A 6,395-nucleotide genomic window follows, 5' to 3' on the forward strand; every position below is an offset into this window, starting at 1 on the left:
CCAATGAACTACAGAAACAAGTAAACAAAATTGACTCATGGGTCAAACAATGGAAACTTAAAATAAATATCGAAAAATCTGCGCAAGTTACCTTTATTCTAAAAAGGTCCTGGGAAGAATGTCCTCAATGAATAATGAATAACTCTCCCATACTTGTCAAAACTGAAATAAAATACTTAGGTATAACTCTCGAAAAAAAATTAACATGGGGACCGCATTTAAAGGAAAAACGATAATCAGCAAACAACAGACTTCATCTCATCTGCCCTCACCTTACCTCTAAAATATCACCCCAAAATAAATTATTTATTTATAAAACAGTCATAAGACCAGTTTGGTCTTATGGTATAGCAATATGGGGTCCTGCTAAACCGTCAAACATTAAATCAATCCAGGCATTTCAGTCAATTTATTTGAGGCTACTAACACACGCTCTATGGTACGTTTCAAATTTTTCCCTTCACAATGACATAAAACTTAAAATTACCGTTGAACTAGCCAAAATAATGTATAAGCATTTCCATCAAAATTTGAGCACTCATAATAACTTACTTATATCACAAATGTCTACCTTCACTCTACCAAAAATTCGCCACGCAGACTTAGGCGAAAATGGTGTGGAAATCAATTAAATTAAAGAAATGTTACCAATGGGTTGTTTCCTCAACATGTCATTCCTGTCAATTTAATTTCTGTTTATTATCAAATTTGTCATTGTAATTTATTGTTTGTACAGATTGTAAATTTTCTTTTAAATAAATAAAAAAAAAAAAAATGACACATTATATACCCCGTGTACAGCTCGGCCGATGATCGAACAGATTATAATTATAATTATATATTATCTAAAAATTACGAGCAATAACTAATATTACATGATTTGGTTACGCGAAAAAAAAAATGCTTTTAGCGGAACTGAATCAATAGACGTGTAGTGGGTGGAGAGTTGAGGGATGAACAGTCTTTTTCAATAACATTTGTCTAGGAGTTTGTTGAACCAAAAAATTGAGACAACCGTAATTTAAGGCGAACGCTTATTTTAAATAATCATTTCGTATTCTAAATACTATTATTATTATTGTTGTTATTACGTGTGTCGTGCGTTATAGTATTGCCGTGGACTCCCATGTACTCGCCGATCAACGACCATTTGCCCATGCGACACACATGCCCCTCCGTGTCTCCGTCCTTCAGCAAAGCTTGGCCGACACCGGACACGAATAACATAAAGAAAATACTCATATATTTATCTTGTATAATATCGAACAGATCCAGTGAATAAGATAAGTTTTCCGTTCACTCTCCCCGTCGTTAAATGGTGTCGTCTGTAAACGGTCCGACGACGGGATACTCTCCGGCGCTCCTTTTCTCAACGCCGATCCCGCAACAACGTGTGTGAGTAATGACTACGGCGTTTGCTGGTATGCCTTTGGGTCGACCGTGGAGACATATTAAAACTCGTGTCTCAGTACTTGTTCCTTTTGATTATTATTCCTTTGCCGTGGCCGGTATTTTATTACAGTATTTAGTTCTAATAGTATGACTATCTTAGAATTCCTATTGTTTATGTTCAGTTGCAGACATTATTTTCATTACCATGTGCGTTTACTCGTTGTATTTGTGTTTTTATTATGATTATTGAGTATAATGTCACGGCTTTCTTAACACCAACTCAACTACAATTATATAGAAATACATTAATTATTTTCCACTTTATGAATGACTTTTTATTTATTTAATGCAGTGTTACTGTTTCTCTTTTTGTATACATACAAAATCTACCCTTCTCCAGATTGGGGATCTTGTGATTGGCACGGATCCATGTCAACTACATGATTTTCGGTCGGTGAAATCCCCGGATTATCATATTATCACCAATCGTAATGTACGAAGATAAAAACTACGCAACTATTTAATTCGGTTATTTAATTTCTTCGTGGTTGCAGTCGGTGCTTAGCGAGTGAAGAATATTGATCATCAGGGCTTATTCTAAGAATTTTTATCAACCACGTATTTTTTTTAAATAAGCCTATCAAAATATAATTATGATCTCAATATATATTGTCAAATTATAGTTAAAAATTTTAAAACGAGGCGGTAACCGGTTGATTAGGTATTGTTTTTCCTTATCGATATTCGATATTACGTATTCTTAGAAAACCCTAACTCTAGAGAGTTGACTTTTACTTACAACTTTTAATATTAAATATACATTATACATTTAAAGTAATAATAATATATATGTAATAATATATAAAATTTACTAGGAATACTAGGATGTATATTCACTATAACAAATATAAAATTAATTTTATATTGTAAATTCATATAACATAGTAATTATTATTTGCAATCTTATCTTATAATCACCTAAAACAATAAATCATAAAAATCAATTACGCAAAAGTTTATTATCAAGTGCGCATCTAGCTTTTCCAAATACGCAAAATAAGCCCAACTGCGCTTTAGAATAAGCCCTGTTGATCATGCCCGAGTAAAATTGTTAAAGAGCGATAATTTAAATAAATTCGCTCCTAATTTCTTCTGACCACAACTGATTTCGTATACATAATCGAATCCTGGTTCATTTCTATGCGATATTCTTAGCGGTGGAAATAATCACCGAAAAACAAATGGTAGTCGGTGCCGACGCCTATAATCAGATATGTTTTTTATTTACTACCGAACTTGTGGTTGGTTTTTATTACACACCGACGAGTTCGCTTATTATGTTTATTTTAGGGTGAAATTTATATATTTATTGGATGCAAAAAAAAAATAAAACACCGTGGCAATTGTATTATTTTTACGTAAATGAAGTTCTCGATCGAAAATTATATACTTGTATCAAAAATAAAACACGGACTATGATGTTTTTTAATCTCGCGAAGATGTAATTATTTATTAGCAAACACAATTCAAAATAAAATCGAATGATTATTATTTTTGGATTTTAATAATTATAAGATACGTATATCGTGTTATGATTTTTAATTTAAATATGTTAAATTGTAAAGCATACTTCGGCATACACAGCAGTTAAAATCAATTGTATTATCCGTCACATATTTTATCGATTTAATAAAATACATCATTATAAAGTAATTAAGCAAAGAAAATTTAAAACGTATTACAATGTTTGATTCTAAACTTAATCGTAGCTACGTTGACAATTAACTGCGTGTCGGTTGAATAATACTTTTAAATAATTATGTTATAAATACCTAAATAAATGTATAATTGTGTTTGTTTTTATTTTAAATTCATTCACATTTTAGGCAAAACCTATTGAATTTATTATGTATGATTTGTATAATCGTTACCGTTTGTGATAAAAATTTTATTGAAATATTATATTATTTTTAATTATGTTCAATAATGTATAGTTAATTTAAACAACAAATAATTGTAAGTTATTATATGTTTGCATTATACTTGTATGCTTGTACATTATAGTTTTCATATAATTTTAGGGAAGAGAGTGAGTAAAAAAAAAAAAATGAACAAAAACGCGTTGAAATAAAATTTATTTTAGATATGTAAAATATATCTTGATGATTTTTTGTAATCGCATTTCTATTACTTAAATATATTTTGATAAAGATAAGCTTATATAAAACCACATCCGTACACCGTTGTTGGTTATTGTTATAGAAGGTCTACATTTAGACTAAATAAATGACGTCTAGTCAAAAATGGTATAACATAAATTGGAATGCATCATTACACCAACCTATATTATGACTTTGTGACAAATGCCATTAACGTGGTTTAAGATTTATTTGCTGTGGTGTTTGGAGGATTGTAAAACGTCTTTGTCTATTCGAATACACACGAAATCCTTTTGTGTCATCAGTCCGGGTCATCGCGCACGGGAAGAGAACGCCTAGAAATTCGTGCATTATCCAAAGTCGCTTATGTTTACTATTGCGGCGATCACGGCGTTTCTTTGTTATTACTATGCACTTCCGAATGACGTTTTGAATGTGATACGATTCTCGCGAGTTAATCGAGAACAGGCTAAATAGGTGCCCATAACGCGTGTGTCGTAAATTTAACCTCAGTGAACGTCTGATAAACCAGTGGGATATGATTTTATATTTAAGAGGACCGATGATCGTTGTTCAACTACGCCGAACGCATATTGTTAGTATACTCGAACGGATATGACTACATTTCTGCGACTACACTATCGATTATTCCCGTTCTTCGACAAGAGCTTACGATGGGGAAAAGGTGCATGTAAAATAATTCGATATTTGTGATTATCCTCTTTCCTATTGTGATTTGATCAAGCAATAACGTTATGAAAACGATAAATTTTCATTTTTAAATTCATATTTTGTCGAGTGTAAAATATAATTTTCCATAAGATTGATAAAAAAAAAAAAAAATAATAAAAAATCTGAATTAAGAAACTTTATTTTACGTCAACGTGTTCATATTTATCAATTATTTTAAACTTATTACTGACAATATTCTACGTAATGATTTGAGGTATAATCAACGGGATATCACATAAGACCAAAAGTTTATTCGGTTTTTTTTCAACTGAATCTGTAATCGTTAAAAGTTCAATTATATATGAACATTTCAAAATGATTTTTTATTGATTTAACTCGGAACCAATTATTCCACTACTTGAATAATATTAATGACACATTAAATGCATGAAAAACACTTGGACTGTTCATAAATTAGAGTTTAAAAATTTTTGAATAATCGTTTCACAAAATTAAATAAGAAGAAACAGTCAATAAATGAATAATATTATAATATCTTCCATTTACTCTTTGATCAAATCGCATAAATTTGACTGGTGGTAATAATATAAATTTTACAATTACACAAATTATATCGTGAAATTACTAAATTATATTTGTACACGTACAGCTTTTTTACGGTCTTCACTGATACTGCGTTGAAATTTGTAATTATAATTTGCAAAAAATAAATTTATATATGTAAAAATCAATTAAATACCGTATCGTACAAATAATAATTTCATGGTAATAATTATAAAATTACAATATTTATTCAGATTCTTTTTGTATTTGAAACATATAAAATACGTGTAGCTTATTTTTTAACATAACTGTTAACGTTTCTTATAAAACATGACTTTTTATGGTTTCTTTGATAATGTTTCACGTAAGTATTTTTATTAGAAATACAACCGGCTTCGAATACGTTGTCGAAAACGAATACCGCCAATGACTTTTTAACACTTGATATCAATAAAACGATTGGTTGTAAAATGTAAAGGTACGATTCCTATGGATGTTTCTGTAAACGTTTATAAAAATTTTAACTGGACAGAATACCGTAAAAGTGAGTAATTATTTGTTTATGTGACGCGCTAATCGTTTTCAATTGCATCTTAGGTTTTTTACCGAAACAATACTCCTATGCGATTACGGAATTTCATTAATACGTTGAAAACGGTTTTAAAAATTTTAACCTTTTCGACAGGAACAAAGGACATGTCGTCTACCATGGCGTAACACGGTGCTTTTCAGGTTAAATTTAGTGCTCGAAAAGAGGAAACCAAAATGGAAATATTGAAATGTACCGTGCACGGTTGCGCGCGATCCACGGCTGTCCGTTACAGTTGTGCGGTCGGTGAACTTTACTCGTCTGCAAACGTGCGATTTATTGCAGTGCTGAATTAGTTCGAAGCGCGAGTGATGTGCTCGATGCACAAATACAACGACCCTGCTCGGTCACTTCAGTGTACGCATTCGGTTGGAATAAACGGACGGACGGTTTTATGGGTGCTGGTGTGGGGGGAGGGGGAGATGAGATATAGCGAAAGGAAAAAATATTAAAAATTAACTGTACGTATTCACATACGCACGTGCACGGCGAACGGCGTGTGGTGAAAATATTACGCGACAGCGTTGGAAACCAGATGTCAAGCAGAACAATAATCACATAAATACTTACGAAAACGATTCGCGAAGTTCGTCGGCGTTACATGACGATCTCGACGACGAACGGGTGGTGATCTCGCGGGACCGATGTCGAGAACGCACTGCCGGTTAGGCGAGTCGCGGATCGCCGATTGCGAGAGGACCGAAGCGCAAGCGTCCGTCGCCGTGACGCTAGCCGTTTTCCGCGCGGCGTGCAAAAGCAAACGTAGAAACCGGGATTACCGCGGTACAGACGGCGGCGGCGGCGGCGGCGGCGGCGGCGGCGACGACAACGACGACGGTTACAAACGGGTTGAACATATTACACGTATTAATTTTCAGTTATACGGGGAGGCCCGAAAGATTTACGATGGAGTTCAAATGAAAATCGTACAGCGAGAAAAAATAATATCGTACCGTAATGATGATGCCTGTCGTTAAAAACGATATAATATAATCCGATATAATCTACCAGAACCGTTC

General features: G+C 32.9%; 1 protein-coding gene across 1 annotated transcript in view; it reads right to left on the reverse strand.

Annotated features, from left to right (window-relative positions):
• Positions 1 to 6,097, reverse strand: part of LOC112682601 (trace amine-associated receptor 1) — a 74,617-nt gene extending 68,520 nt beyond the window's left edge. The window contains exon 1 of the mRNA XM_025553240.1: positions 5,947 to 6,097. The gene's annotated coding sequence lies outside the window, so the exon portion shown is untranslated. The remainder of the gene's footprint in view (positions 1 to 5,946) is intronic.
• Positions 6,098 to 6,395: the final 298 nt, after the last annotated feature.

This window comes from Sipha flava, unplaced genomic scaffold (genome assembly GCF_003268045.1).
Source record: "Sipha flava isolate LNK unplaced genomic scaffold, YSA_version1 207_pilon_pilon, whole genome shotgun sequence".
Taxonomy (NCBI): Eukaryota; Metazoa; Arthropoda; class Insecta; order Hemiptera; family Aphididae; genus Sipha; species Sipha flava.